This window comes from Siniperca chuatsi, linkage group LG15 (assembly GCF_020085105.1).
Source record: "Siniperca chuatsi isolate FFG_IHB_CAS linkage group LG15, ASM2008510v1, whole genome shotgun sequence".
In the NCBI taxonomy this organism is placed as follows: domain Eukaryota; kingdom Metazoa; phylum Chordata; class Actinopteri; order Centrarchiformes; family Sinipercidae; genus Siniperca; species Siniperca chuatsi.
In genome coordinates, this window is record NC_058056.1 from 39,799 (window position 1) to 55,238 (window position 15,440).

The following is a 15,440-nucleotide window of genomic DNA, read 5'->3' on the forward strand; positions in this document are numbered from 1 at the left end:
CCTCAGATACACTTCATAGACTATGAAATTGCCTCTGCGAAAGGATAATGAATACAACTACGAGTTAAAACTAGGATCTGGATACAACACCTACAGCACATGTGGTGCATTTCTGAAACCTTACTGGACTGATGTTGCACAATGATTGGCTCATTGACTACAAACCCCGCCTTTTGCATGAAATTGTAGCCATGGCTGGATGGGGAAAACCTAAGCTCTCTGGATAACCTACTTTATGAGTCTACTTTAGTTAGCCAGGCCAGGATTACAATTGTTAGTGTCGTTGAAAATGGGCTTCCATGCTTTTCATTTTAGACAGGCAATTGAAAGCAAGCCTAAAAGCTCGATCTTTACGTATTAGTACAAGAACTGGCTAAACACTGTGAATTCATTGAGAATTTTCCATATATGCAAATTGTTCTCCAGGAGAGATACTGGGCTATCTTTTCAATCAACAATAATGACATCTCAGAGAACCTTCCTGTATTGCCTCCAGGAAGGATGCCGATCGCAGCTACGAGTTAAAACTGGATCTGATCCAACACTCACAGCACAGGTGGCGCATTTCTGAAACCTTACTGGACTGTTGTCGCACCTGACTGGCTCATTGACTACAAACCCCGCTTTTGCATGAAATTGTAGCCGTGGCTGGATGGGAAAAGCCTAGGCTCTCTGGATGACCTACTTTTTGAGTCGATTTTTAGTTAGCCAGACGAGAACTACAATTGTAAGTGTCGTTTAAACTGGGGTGAAATGATTCTCATTTTTGCCAAACAACTCAAAGACATGCTGAAAAGTCTTGATCTTTACGTATTACAACAACAATTGGCCAAGCATTGTCAAACCCTAGTTATGAGAACAAGAATGGCATAAACATTGCTTCTTGTTCTTGTATTTTCTATTAATACACAGTGTAAAGTCTCCTGAAAGACCAACAAAATTGCCACAGCTGACTGTATTTCAAGTCATCCAGGCGGGATATTGTTAAGTTTTCAACCAGCAATAATCACGTCTCAGATACACTTCATAGACTATGAAATTGCCTCTGCGTAAAGGATAATGAATACAACTACGAAGTTAAAACTGGATCTGATACAACACTCACAGCACATGTGGTGCATTTCTGAAACCTTACTGGACTGATGTTGCACAATGATTGGCTCATTGACTACAAACCCCGCCTTTTTGCATGAAATTGTAGCCATGGCTGGATGGGGAAAACCTAAGCTCTCTGGATAACCTACTTTATGAGTCTACTTTAGTTAGCCAGGCCAGGATTACAATTGTTAGTGTCGTTGAAAATGGGCTTTCCATGCTTTTCATTTTAGACAGGCAATTGAAAGCAAGCCTAAAAAGCTCGATCTTTACGTATTAGTACAAGAACAGGCTAAACACTGTCAATTCATTGAGAATTTTCCATACATGCAAATTGTTCTCCAGGAGAGATACTGGGTTATCTTTTCAATCAACAATAATGACATCTCAGAGAACCTTCCTGTATTGCCTCCAGGAAGGATGCCGATCGCAGCTACGAGTTAAAACTGGATCTGATCCAACACTCACAGCACAGGTGGCGCATTTCTGAAACCTTACTGGACTGTTGTCGCACCTGACTGGCTCATTGACTACAAACCCCGCCTTTTTGCATGAAATTGTAGCCGTGGCTGGATGGGAAAAGCCTAGGCTCTCTGGATGACCTACTTTTTGAGTCGATTTTTAGTTGGCCAGACGAGAACTACAATTGTAAGTGTCGTTTAAACTGGGGTGAAATGATTCTCATTTTTGCCAAACAACTCAAAGACATGCTGAAAAGTCTTGATCTTTACGTATTACAACAACAATTGGCCAAGCATTGTCAAACCCTAGTTATGAGAACAAGAACGGCATAAACATTGCTTCTTGTTCTTGGATTTTCTATTAATACACAGTGTAAAGTCTCCTGAAAGACCAACAAAAATTGCCACAGCTGACTGTATTTCAAGTCATCCAGGCGGGATATTTCCATCCATCCATCCATCTTCTTCCCTTATCCGGGGCCGGGTCGCGGGGCAGCAGTCCAAGCAGGACTCCCAGACTTCCTTCGCCCCAGACACTTCCTCCAGCTCCTCCGGGGATCTCGAGGCGCTCCCAGGCCAGCCGAGAGACATAGTCCCTCCAGCGTGTCCTGGGTCTTCCCGGGCCGCCCCGGTGGGACATGCCCAGAACACCTCCCGAGGGAGGCGCCCAGGAGGCATCCGGATCAGATGCCCTAGCCACCTCAGCTGGCTCCTCTCGACGTGGAGGAGCAGCGGCTCTACTCCGAGCTCCCCGTGACTGAGCTCCTCACCCTATCTCTAAGGGAGCGCCCAGCCACTCGGGCGGAGGAAGCCCATTTCGCCGCTTGTATCCGCGATCTTGTCCTTTCGGTCACTACCCAAAGCTCATGACCATAGGTGAGGGCAGGAGCGTAGATTGACCGGTAAATCGAGAGCTTTGTCTTTCGACTCAGCTCCTTCTTTACCACAACGGTCCGACACAGCGCCCGCATCACTGCAGACGCTGCACCGATCCGCCTGTCAATCTCACGCCCATCCGTCCCTCACTCGTGAACAAGACCCCGAGATACTTAAACCTCCACTTGGGGCAAGGACTCCCACCCACGCCGAAGAGAGCAAACCACCTTTTCCGGTCAAGAACCATGGCCTCAGATTTGGAAGAGCTGATTCTCATCCCAGCTGCTTCACACTCGGCTGCAAACCGCCCCAGTGCATGCTGCAGGTCCTGGTTTGAAGAAGCCATCAGAACGACATCATCTGCAAACAGCAGAGATGAGATCCTGTGGTTCCCAAACCGACACCCTCCGCCCCTGACTGCGCTTTAGAAATTCTGTCCATATAAATTATGAACAGAACCGTGACAAAGGGCAGCCCTGGCGGAGTCCAACATGCACCGAGAACAGGTCTGACTTACTGCCGGCAATGCGAACACAGCTCCTGCCCTGACAGCCCTAGCAGCAAAGGGCCCCGACCCCATACTCCCAGAGCACTCCCACAAAGCGCCTGGGCACACGGTCGATCGCCTTCTCCAGATCCACAAAGCACATGTGGACTGGTTGGGCAACTCCCATGAACCTCGAGCACCCGATGGAGAGTATAGAGCTGGTCCAGTGTTCCACGATCGACGAAACCACTCTGCTCCTCCTGAACCGAGGTTCGACTATCGGACGAATTCCTCCTCTCCAGTACCCTGAATAGACCTTACCGGGAGGCTGAGAAGTGTGATCCTCTGTGATTGGAACACACCCTCCGGTCCCCTTCTTATACAGAGGGACCACCACCCCGGTCTGCCAGTCCAGAGGCACTGTCCCAGATCGCCACGCGATGTTGCAGAGACGTGTCAGCCAAGACAGTCCCACAACATCCAGAGACTTAAGATACTCAGGACGGATCTCATCCACCCCAAGCCTTGCCACCAAGGAGCTTGCCAACAACCTCAGTGACTTCGCCAGGGTGATGGATGAGTCCGCCTCCGGTCCTCAGCCTCCGCTTCTCTTCGGAAGACGTGACAGCGGATTGAGGAGATCCTCAAAGTATTCCTTCCACCGTCCGACAACATCCCCAGTCGAGGTCAACAGCTCTCCACCCGCACTGCATAAGGTGTTGGTGAAGCACTGCTTCCCCTCCTGAGCCGCCGGACGGTTTGCCAGAATTTCTTTGAGGCCGACCGATAGTCCTCCTCCATGGCCTCCGAACCTCTCCCAGTCCTGAGTTTTTGCCTCTGTGACCGCACAGGCTGCAGCACGCTTAGCCTGCCGGTACCTGTCAGTTGCCTCGGGAGTCCCACGAGCCAACAAGGCCCGATAGGACTCTCTTCTTCAGCCTGACGGCATCCCTTACTTCCGCGCCCACCACCGTGTTCGGGATTGCCGCCGCGACAGGCACCAGAAACCTTGCGACCACAGCCACGAGCCGCCAGATCGACAATGGAGGTGGAAAACATGGTCCACTCGGACTCAATGTCCCCAACCTCCCCGGATCTGGGAGAAGTTTCTCCGGAGGTGTGAGTTGTAGACCCTGCTGACAGAGGGCTCCGCCAGACGCTCCCAGCAGACCTCACGATACGCTTGGGCCTGCCAAGTCTGTCCGCTTCCTCCCCGCCAGCGGATCCAACTCACCACCAGGTGGTGATCGGTTGACAGCTCCGCCTCTCTCTTCACCCGAGTGTTCAAGACACGCGCCGAGGTCAGATGATACGACAACAAAGTCGATCATCGACCTTCCGCCTAGGGTGTCCTGGTGCCACGCACTGATGGACACCCTTGTGCTTGAACATGGTGTTAGTTATGGACAAACTGTAACCAGCACAGAAGTCCAACAACTGAACACCGCCGGTTCAGATCAGGGGCCGCTCCTTCCCCCACCCGGAGGCGGAGGGACGCCACCCTCTCGCTCACTGGGGTAAACTCCAACACGGACGGCTGAGCTGTGGGGCTAAGTGAGCAGGCCCACACCAGCCCGCCGCCTCCCCGCCGGGCAACGCCAGAGAAATGGAGCGCCCAGCCCTCTCGAGGAGACGGGTTCCAGAGCCCAGGCTGTGCGTGGAGGCGAGGCCGACTATATCTAGCCGGTAACGCCAACCTCCCGCATAAGCTCAGGCTCCTTCCCCAGCCGGCGACATTCCATGTCCCTAGAGCCAGTTTCTGTGTCCGGAGATCTGGTCGCCAAGCCCTGCCTTCGACTGCCGCCCAGATCTCTCTGCACCGGCCCCTCACGGATCCTCCCGCGGGTGGTGGGTCCACGGAGGACGGCCCCACGCCGCTCCTTCGGCTGTGCCCGGCCGGGCCCCGTGGGGAAAGGCCCGCCACCAGGCGCCGCTGCCGGGCACCCACCCCAGGCCTGGCTCCAGGGTGGGGCCCCTGTAGCGCTAACCGGCGAAGACAGGCAATTGAAAGCAAACCTAAAGCTCGATCTTTACGTGTGAGTACAAGAACTGGCTAAACACTGTCAATTCATTGAGAATTTTCCATATATGCAAATTGTTCTCCAGGAGAGATACTGGGTTATCTTTTCAATCAGCAATAATGACATCTCAGAGAACCTTCCTGTATTGCCTCCAGGAAGGATGCCGTCGCAGCTACGAGTTAAAACTGGATCTGATCCAGCACTCACCTTTGAGTGGCGCATTTCTGAAACCTTACTGGACTGTTGCTTCGCACCTGACTGGCTCATTGACTACAAACCCCTTTTTGCATGAAATTGCCTTAGCCGTGGCTGGATGGAAAAGCCTAGGCTCTCTGGATGACCTACTTTTTGAGTGATTTTTAGTTAGCCAGGCCGAGAACTACAATTGTAAGTGTCTCCGTTTAAACTGGGGTGAAATGATTCTCATTTTTGCCAAACAACTCAAAGACATGCTGAAAAGTCTTGATCTTTACGATATTACAACAACAATTGGCCAAGGCATTGTCAAACCCCTAGTTGTGAGAACAAGAACGGCATAAACATTGCTTCTTGTTCTGGATTTTCTATTAATACACAGTAAAGTCTCCTGAAAGACACAACAAAAAATTGCCACAGCTGACTGTATTTCAAGTCATCCAGGCGGGATATTGGAGCTAAGTTTTCAACCAGTAATAATCACGCTCTCAGATACACCTTCCAGACTATGAAATTGCTCTCTGCGAAAGGATAATGAATACAACTACGCGAGTAAAAACTGGATCTGATACAACACTCACAGCACATGTGGTGCATTTCTGAAACCTTACTGACTGATGTTGCACAATGATTGGCTCATTGACTACAAACCTCGCCTTTTGCATGAAATTGTAGCCATGGCTGGATGGGGAAAACCTAAGCTCTCTGGATAACCTACTTTATGAGTCTACTTTTAGTTAGCCAGGCCAGGATTACAATTGTTAGTGTCGATTGAAAATGGGCTTCCCATGCTTTTCATTTTAGACAGGCAATTGAAAGCTTAAGCTCTAAAAAGCTCGATCTTTACGTGTGTAGTACAAGAACTGGCTAAACACTGTCAATTCATTGAGAATTTTTCCATACATGCAAATGTTGTTCTCCAGGAGAGATGCTGGGATTATCTTTTCAATCAACAATAATGACATCTCAGAGAACCTTCCTGCATTGGCCTCCAGGAAGGATGCGATCGCAGCTACGAGTTAAAACTGGATCTGATTCCAACACTCACAGCACAGGTGGCGCATTTCTGAAACCTTACTGACTGTTGTCGCACCTCACTAGCTCATTGGACTATTACAAACCCCGCCTTTTGCAAAGGAAATTGCAGCTGTGAATGGATGGGAAAAGCCTAGGCTCTCTGGATGACTCTACTTTTTGAGGTTTCGATTTTTTAGTTGGGCTAGACGATGAACTACAATCTGTAAGTCTTGAACCCAAACTGGGGTGAAATGATTCTCATTTTTGCCAAACAACTCAAAGACATGCTGAAAAGTCTTGATCTTACGATTATTACACAGCAACAATTGGCCGAAGCATTGGTCAAACCCTAGTTATGAGAACAAGAACGTATAAAGTATAAGCTTCTTGTTCTTGGATTTTCTATTAATACACAGTGTAAAGTCTCCTGAAAGACTAACAAAAGTGCCACAGCTGACTGTATTTCAAGTCATCCAAGCGGGATATTGGAGTTAAGTTTTCAACCAGCAATAATCACGCCCTCAGATACACTTCATAGACTATGAAATTGCCTCTGCGAAAGGATAATGAATACAACTACGAGTTAAAAACTGGATCTGATACAACACTCACAGCACATGTGGTGCATTTCTGAAACCTTACTGGACTGATGTTGCACAATGATTGGCTCATTGACTACAAACCCCGCCTTTTTGCATGAAATTGTAGCCATGGCTGGATGGGGAAAACCTAAGCTCTCTGGATAACCTACTTTATGAGTCTACTTTAGTTAGCCAGGCCAGGATTACAATTGTTAGTATTCGATTTGAAAATGGGCTTCCATGCTTTTCATTTTAGACAGGCAATTGAAAACGAAACTCTAAAAAGCTCGATCTTTACGTATTAGTACAAGAACTGGCTAAACACTGTCAATTCATTGAGAATTTTCCATACATGCAAATTGTTCTCCAGGAGATGCTGGGTTATCTTTTCAATCAACAATAATGACATCTCAGAGAACCTTCCTGTATTGCCTCCAGGAAGGATGCCGATCGCAGCTACGAGTTAAAACTGGATCTGATCCAACACTCACAGCACAGGTGGCGCATTTCTGAAACCTTACTGGACTGTTGTCGCACCTGACTGGCTCATTGACTACAAACCCCGCCTTTTGCATGAAATTGTGGCCGTGGCTGGATGGGAAAAGCCTAGGCTCTCTGGATGACCTACTTTTTGAGTCGAACATTTTTAGTTAGCTGAGCCAGAGAACTACAATTGTAAGTGTAAGATTTAAACTGGGGGTGAAATGATTCTCATTTTTGCCAAACAACTCAAAGACATGCTGAAAAGTCTTGATCTTTACATTATTACAACAACAATTGGCCAAGCATTGTCAAACCCTAGTTATGAGAACAAGAACGGCATAAACATTGCTTCTTGTTCTTGGATTTTCTATTAATACACAGTGTAAAGTCTCCTGAAAGACCAATAAAATTGCCACAGCTGACTGTATTTCAAGTCATCCAGTAGTGGATATTGGGTTAAGTTTTCAACCAGCAATAATCACGTCTCAGATACACTTCATAGACTATGAAATTGCCTCTCATAAAGGATAATGAATACAACTACGAGAGTTAAAACTGGATCTGATACAACACTCACAGCACATGTGGTGCATTTCTGAAACCTTACTGGACTGATGTTGCACAATGATTGGCTCATTGACTACAAACCCGCCTTTTTGCATGAAATTGTAGCCATGGCTGGATGGGGGAAAAGCCTAAGTTCTCTGGATAACCTACTTTATAGAGTCTACTTTAGTTAGCATTGAACCAGGATTACAATTGTTAGTGTCGTTGAAAATGGGCTTCCATGCTTTTCATTTTAGACAAGGCAATTGAAAGCTAGTTTCCAGCGCAAAAGCTCGATCTTTACGTATTAGTACAAAAAGAACTGGCTAAACACTGTCAATTCATTGAGAATTTCCATACATGCAAAATTGTTCTCCAGGAGAGATACTGGGTTATCTCTTTTCAATCATGAAACAATAATGACATCTCTAGAGAACCTTCCTGTATTGCGTTTGAAAATGGGCTCCAGGAAGGATGCCGATCGCAGCTACTGGAGTTCAAACTGGATCTGGGATCCAACACTCACAGCACAGGTGGCGTCACGATTTCTGAAACCTTACTGGACTGTTGTCGCACTTTCTGAGACTGGCACCTCATTGACTACAAACCCCGCCTTTTTGCATGAAATTGCAGCCGTGGCTGGATGGGAAAAGCCTAGGCTCTCTGGATGACCTACTTTTGAGTCGATTTTTAGTTAGCCAGACGAGGAACTACAATTGTAAGTGTCGTTTAAACTGGGGTAGAAATAGTTCTCATTTTGCCAAACAACTCAGACATGCTGAAAAGTCTTGATCTTTACATATTACAGCAACAATTGGCCAAGCATTATCAAACCCTAGTTATGAGAACAAGAGCGGCGCAAAGCATTGCTTCTTGTTCTTGGATTTTCTATTAATACACAGTGTAAAGTCTCTGAAAGACCAGCAAAAATTGCACAGCTGACTGTATTTCCAAGTCATCCAGGCGGGGATATTGGGTCCAAGAAGTTTTTCAACCAGCAATAATCACGTCTCAGATACCCCTTCATAGACTATGAAAAAGTACCTCTGCGAAAAGGATAATGAATACAGCTCTGAGGTTAAACTGGATCTGATACAACACTCACAGCACATGTGGTGCATTTCTGAAACCTTACTGGACTGATGTTGCACAATGATTGGCTCGTGGACTGCAAACCCCCGCCTTTTTTGCATGAAATTGTAGCCATGGCTGGATGCAGGAAAACCTAAGCTCTCACTGGATAACCTACTTTATGAGTCTACTTTTAGTTAGCCAGGCCAGGATTACAATTGTTAGTCAATGGTTGAAAATGGGCTTCCATGCTTTTTCATTTTAGACAGGCAATTGAAAGCAAGCCTAAAAAGCTACGATCTTTACGTGTGTAGTACAAGAACTGGCTAAACACTGTCAATTCATTGAGAATTTTCCATATATACAAATTGTTCTCAGGAGAGATGCTGGGTTATATCTTTTCAATCAACAATAATGGCATCTCAGAGAACCTTCCTGTATTGCCTCCAGGAAGGATGCCGTCCTTGGCTTCTGATTCAGAAACTGGATCTGATCCAACACTCACAGCACAGGTGGCGCACATTTCTGAAACCTTACTGGACTGTTGTCGCACCTGACTGGCTCATTGACTACAAGCCCCGCCTTTTTGCATGAAATTGGCACGTGGCTGGATGGGAAAAGCCTAGGCTCTCTGGATGACCTACTTTTTGAGTCAGATTTTTGAGTTAGCCAGAGCGAGAACTTCTAATTGTAAGTATCGTTTAAACTGGGGTGAAATGATTCTCATTTTTGCCAAACAACTCAAAGACATGCTGCTGAAAAGTCTTGATCTTTACATTATTACAACAACAATTGGCCAAACATTGTCAAACCCTAGTTGTGAGAACAAGAGCAGCATAAACATTGCTTCTTGTTCTTGGATTACCTCTATTAATACACAGTGTAAAAGTCTCTGAAAGACCAGCAAGAATTGGCCACAGCTGACTGTATTTCAAGTCATCCAGAGGCGGGATATTGGGTTAAGTTTTCAGCCAGCAATAATCACGTCTCAGATTACACTACATGAACTATAGAAATTGCCTCACCGAAAGGATAATGAATACAACTCTGAGTTAAAACTGGATCTGATACAACACTCACAGCACACATGTAATTGCATTAGTACAAGAACTGGCTAAACACTGTCAATTCATTGAGAATTTTCCATACATGCAAATTGTTCTCCAGGAGAGATACTGGGTTATCTTTTCAATCAACAATAATGACATCTCAGAGAACCTTCCTGTATTGCCTCCAGGAAGGATGCCGATCGCAGCTACGAGTCAAAACTGGATCTGATCCAACACTCACAGCACAGGTGGCGCATTTCTGAAACCTTACTGGACTGTTGTCGCACCTGACTGGCTCATTGACTACAAACCCCGCCTTTTTGCATGAAATTGTAGCCGTGGCTGGATGGGAAAAGCCTAGGCTCTCTGGATGACCTACTTTTTGAGTCGATTTTTAGTTAGCCAGACGAGAACTACAATTGTAAGTGTCGTTTAAACTGGGGTGAAATGATTCTCATTTTTGCCAAACAACTCAAAGACATGCTGAAAAGTCTTGATCTTTACGTATTACAACAACAATTGGCCAAGCATTGTCAAACCCTAGTTATGAGAACAAGAACGGCATAAACATTGCTTCTTGTTCTTGGATTTTCTATTAATACACAGTGGAAAGTCTCCTGAAAGACCAACAAAAATTGCCGCAGCTGACTGTATTTCAAGTCATCCAGGCGGGATATTGGAGTTAAGTTTTCAACCAGCAATAATCACGTCTCAGATACACTTCATAGACTATGAAATTGCCTCTGCGAAAGGATAATGAATACAACTACGAGTTAAAACTGGATCTGATACAACACTCACAGCACATGTGGTGCATTTCTGAAACCTTACTGGACTGATGTTGCACAATGATTGGCTCATTGACTACAAACCCCGCCTTTTTGCATGAAATTGTAGCCATGGCTGGATGGGGAAAACCTAAGCTCTCTGGATAACCTACTTTATGAGTCTACTTTAGTTAGCCAGGCCAGGATTACAATTGTTAGTGTCGTTGAAAATGGGCTTCCATGCTTTTCATTTTAGACAGGCAATTGAAAGCAAGCCCTAAAAGCTCGATCTTTACGTATTAGTACAAGAACTGGCTAAACACTGTCAATTCATTGAGAATTTTCCATACATGCAAATTGTTCTCCAGGAGAGATACTGGGTTATCTTTTCAATCAACAATAATGACATCTCAGAGAACCTTCCTGTATTGCCTCCAGGAAGGATGCCGATCGCAGCTACGAGTCAAAACTGGATCTGATCCAACACTCACAGCACAGGTGGCGCATTTCTGAAACCTTACTGGACTGTTGTCGCACCTGACTGGCTCATTGACTACAAACCCCGCCTTTTGCATGAAATTGTAGCCGTGGCTGGATGGGAAAAGCCTAGGCTCTCTGGATGACCTACTTTTGAGTCGATTTTTAGTTAGCCAGACGAGAACTACAATTGTAAGTGTCGTTTAAACTGGGGTGAAATGATTCTCATTTTTGCCAAACAACTCAAAGACATGCTGAAAAGTCTTGATCTTTACGTATTACAACAACAATTGGCCAAGCATTGTCAAACCCTAGTTATGAGAACAAGAACGGCATAAACATTGCTTCTTGTTCTTGGATTTTCTATTAATACACAGTGGAAAGTCTCCTGAAAGACCAACAAAAATTGCCGCAGCTGACTGTATTTCAAGTCATCCAGGCGGGATATTGGGTTAAGTTTTCAACCAGCAATAATCACGTCTCAGATACACTTCATAGACTATGAAATTGCCTCTGCGAAAGGATAATGAATACAACTACGAGTTAAAACTGGATCTGATACAACACTCACAGCACATGTGGTGCATTTCTGAAACCTTACTGGACTGATGTTGCACAATGATTGGCTCATTGACTACAAACCCCGCCTTTTTGCATGAAATTGTAGCCATGGCTGGATGGGGAAAACCTAAGCTCTCTGGATAACCTACTTTATGAGTCTACTTTAGTTAGCCAGGCCAGGATTACAATTGTTAGTGTCGTTGAAAATGGGCTTCCATGCTTTTCATTTTAGACAGGCAATTGAAAGCAAGCCTAAAAGCTCGATCTTTACGTATTAGTACAAGAACTGGCTAAACACTGTCAATTCATTGAGAATTTTCCATACATGCAAATTGTTCTCCAGGAGAGATACTGGGTTATCTTTTCAATCAACAATAATGACATCTCAGAGAACCTTCCTGTATTGCCTCCAGGAAGGATGCCGATCGCAGCTACGAGTTAAAACTGGATCTGATCCAACACTCACAGCACAGGTGGCGCATTTCTGAAACCTTACTGGACTGTTGTCGCACCTGACTGGCTCATTGACTACAAACCCCGCCTTTTGCATGAAATTGTAGCCGTGGCTGGATGGGAAAAGCCTAGGCTCTCTGGATGACCTACTTTTTGAGTCGATTTTTAGTTAGCCAGACGAGAACTACAATTGTAAGTGTCGTTTAAACTGGGGTGAAATGATTCTCATTTTTGCCAAACAACTCAAAGACATGCTGAAAAGTCTTGATCTTTACATATTACAACAACAATTGGCCAAGCATTGTCAAACCCTAGTTATGAGAACAAGAACGGCATAAACATTGCTTCTTGTTCTTGGATTTTCTATTAATACACAGTGTAAAGTCTCCTGAAAGACCAACAAAAATTGCCACAGCTGACTGTATTTCAAGTCATCCAGGCGGGATATTGGGTTAAGTTTTCAACCAGCAATAATCACGTCTCAGATACACTTCATAGACTATGAAATTGCCTCTGCGAAAGGATAATGAATACAACTACGAGTTAAAACTGGATCTGATACAACACTCACAGCACATGTGGTGCATTTCTGAAACCTTACTGGACTGATGTTGCACAATGATTGGCTCATTGACTACAAACCCCGCCTTTTTGCATGAAATTGTAGCCATGGCTGGATGGGGAAAACCTAAGCTCTCTGGATAACCTACTTTATGAGTCTACTTTAGTTAGCCAGGCCAGGATTACAATTGTTAGTGTCGTTGAAAATGGGCTTCCATGCTTTTCATTTTAGACAGGCAATTGAAAGCAAGCCTAAAAGCTCGATCTTTACGTATTAGTACAAGAACTGGCTAAACACTGTCAATTCATTGAGAATTTTCCATATATGCAAATTATTCTCCAGGAGAGATACTGGGTTATCTTTTCAATCAACAATAATGACATCTCAGAGAACCTTCCTGTATTGCCTCCAGGAAGGATGCCGATCGCAGCTACGAGTTAAAACTGGATCTGATCCAACACTCACAGCACAGGTGGCGCATTTCTGAAACCTTACTGGACTGTTGTCGCACCTGACTGGCTCATTGACTACAAACCCCGCCTTTTTGCATGAAATTGTAGCCGTGGCTGGATGGGAAAAGCCTAGGCTCTCTGGATGACCTACTTTTTGAGTCGATTTTTAGTTGGCCAGACGAGAACTACAATTGTAAGTGTCGTTTAAACTGGGGTGAAATGATTCTCATTTTTGCCAAACAACTCAAAGACATGCTGAAAAGTCTTGATCTTTACGTATTACAACAACAATTGGCCAAGCATTGTCAAACCCTAGTTATGAGAACAAGAACGGCATAAACATTGCTTCTTGTTCTTGGATTTTCTATTAATACACAGTGTAAAGTCTCCTGAAAGACCAACAAAAATTGCCGCAGCTGACTGTATTTCAAGTCATCCAGGCGGGATATTGGGTTAAGTTTTCAACCAGCAATAATCACGTCTCAGATACACTTCATAGACTATGAAATTGCCTCTGCGAAAGGATAATGAATACAACTACGAGTTAAAACTGGATCTGAAACAACACTCACAGCACATGTGGTGCATTTCTGAAACCTTACTGGACTGATGTTGCACAATGATTGGCTCATTGACTACAAACCCCGCCTTTTTGCATGAAATTGTAGCCATGGCTGGATGGGGAAAACCTAAGCTCTCTGGATAACCTACTTTATGAGTCTACTTTAGTTAGCCAGGCCAGGATTACAATTGTTAGTGTCGTTGAAAATGGGCTTCCATGCTTTTCATTTTAGACAGGCAATTGAAAGCAAGCCTAAAAAGCTCGATCTTTACGTATTAGTACAAGAACTGGCTAAACACTGTCAATTCATTGAGAATTTTCCATACATGCAAATTGTTCTCCAGGAGAGATACTGGGTTATCTTTTCAATCAACAATAATGACATCTCAGAGAACCTTCCTGTATTGCCTCCAGGAAGGATGCCGATCGCAGCTACGAGTTAAAACTGGATCTGATCCAACACTCACAGCACAGGTGGCGCATTTCTGAAACCTTACTGGACTGTTGTCGCACCTGACTGGCTCATTGACTACAAACCCCGCCTTTTTGCATGAAATTGTAGCCGTGGCTGGATGGGAAAAGCCTAGGCTCTCTGGATGACCTACTTTTTGAGTCGATTTTTAGTTAGCCAGACGAGAACTACAATTGTAAGTGTCGTTTAAACTGGGGTGAAATGATTCTCATTTTTGCCAAACAACTCAAAGACATGCTGAAAAGTCTTGATCTTTACATATTACAACAACAATTGGCCAAGCATTGTCAAACCCTAGTTATGAGAACAAGAACGGCATAAACATTGCTTCTTGTTCTTGGATTTTCTATTAATACACAGTGTAAAGTCTCCTGAAAGACCAACAAAAATTGCCACAGCTGACTGTATTTCAAGTCATCCAGGCGGGATATTGGGTTAAGTTTTCAACCAGCAATAATCACGTCTCAGATACACTTCATAGACTATGAAATTGCCTCTGCGAAAGGATAATGAATACAACTACGAGTTAAAACTGGATCTGATACAACACTCACAGCACATGTGGTGCATTTCTGAAACCTTACTGGACTGATGTTGCACAATGATTGGCTCATTGACTACAAACCCCGCCTTTTTGCATGAAATTGTAGCCATGGCTGGATGGGGAAAACCTAAGCTCTCTGGATAACCTACTTTATGAGTCTACTTTAGTTAGCCAGGCCAGGATTACAATTGTTAGTGTCGTTGAAAATGGGCTTCCATGCTTTTCATTTTAGACAGGCAATTGAAAGCAAGCCTAAAAAGCTCGATCTTTACGTATTAGTACAAGAACTGGCTAAACACTGTCAATTCATTGAGAATTTTCCATATATGCAAATTATTCTCCAGGAGAGATACTGGGTTATCTTTTCAATCAACAATAATGACATCTCAGAGAACCTTCCTGTATTGCCTCCAGGAAGGATGCCGATCGCAGCTACGAGTTAAAACTGGATCTGATCCAACACTCACAGCACAGGTGGCGCATTTCTGAAACCTTACTGGACTGTTGTCGCACCTGACTGGCTCATTGACTACAAACCCCGCCTTTTTGCATGAAATTGTAGCCGTGGCTGGATGGGAAAAGCCTAGGCTCTCTGGATGACCTACTTTTTGAGTCGATTTTTAGTTGGCCAGACGAGAACTACAATTGTAAGTGTCGTTTAAACTGGGGTGAAATGATTCTCATTTTTGCCAAACAACTCAAAGACAT

The 15,440-nt window shown here is 44.7% G+C and overlaps 10 non-coding genes and 1 pseudogene across 10 annotated transcripts; all 11 read right to left on the reverse strand.

Annotated features, from left to right (window-relative positions):
• Nucleotides 1-919: 919 nt before the first annotated feature.
• Nucleotides 920-1,057, reverse strand: LOC122862515. Its single transcript, XR_006374750.1, has one exon. It is a non-coding gene; the product is annotated as a U4 spliceosomal RNA (small nuclear RNA).
• A 4,465-nt stretch (nucleotides 1,058-5,522) lies between these two features.
• Nucleotides 5,523-5,668, reverse strand: LOC122862522. Its single transcript, XR_006374755.1, has one exon. It is a non-coding gene; the product is annotated as a U4 spliceosomal RNA (small nuclear RNA).
• Nucleotides 5,669-6,575: 907 nt separating this feature from the next.
• On the reverse strand, nucleotides 6,576-6,717 carry LOC122862517. Its single transcript, XR_006374752.1, has one exon. It is a non-coding gene; the product is annotated as a U4 spliceosomal RNA (small nuclear RNA).
• Nucleotides 6,718-7,604: 887 nt separating this feature from the next.
• Nucleotides 7,605-7,745, reverse strand: LOC122862518. Its single transcript, XR_006374753.1, has one exon. It is a non-coding gene; the product is annotated as a U4 spliceosomal RNA (small nuclear RNA).
• A 926-nt stretch (nucleotides 7,746-8,671) lies between these two features.
• Nucleotides 8,672-8,820, reverse strand: LOC122862520 (annotated as a pseudogene).
• A 902-nt stretch (nucleotides 8,821-9,722) lies between these two features.
• On the reverse strand, nucleotides 9,723-9,867 carry LOC122862524. The gene has a single exon (XR_006374757.1). It is a non-coding gene; the product is annotated as a U4 spliceosomal RNA (small nuclear RNA).
• Nucleotides 9,868-10,495: 628 nt separating this feature from the next.
• Nucleotides 10,496-10,637, reverse strand: LOC122862484. The gene has a single exon (XR_006374720.1). It is a non-coding gene; the product is annotated as a U4 spliceosomal RNA (small nuclear RNA).
• An 873-nt stretch (nucleotides 10,638-11,510) lies between these two features.
• On the reverse strand, nucleotides 11,511-11,651 carry LOC122862482. Its single transcript, XR_006374718.1, has one exon. It is a non-coding gene; the product is annotated as a U4 spliceosomal RNA (small nuclear RNA).
• Nucleotides 11,652-12,524: 873 nt separating this feature from the next.
• Nucleotides 12,525-12,665, reverse strand: LOC122862563. Its single transcript, XR_006374793.1, has one exon. It is a non-coding gene; the product is annotated as a U4 spliceosomal RNA (small nuclear RNA).
• An 874-nt stretch (nucleotides 12,666-13,539) lies between these two features.
• LOC122862483 lies at nucleotides 13,540-13,680 on the reverse strand. The gene has a single exon (XR_006374719.1). It is a non-coding gene; the product is annotated as a U4 spliceosomal RNA (small nuclear RNA).
• Nucleotides 13,681-14,555: 875 nt separating this feature from the next.
• LOC122862564 lies at nucleotides 14,556-14,696 on the reverse strand. The gene has a single exon (XR_006374794.1). It is a non-coding gene; the product is annotated as a U4 spliceosomal RNA (small nuclear RNA).
• Nucleotides 14,697-15,440: the final 744 nt, after the last annotated feature.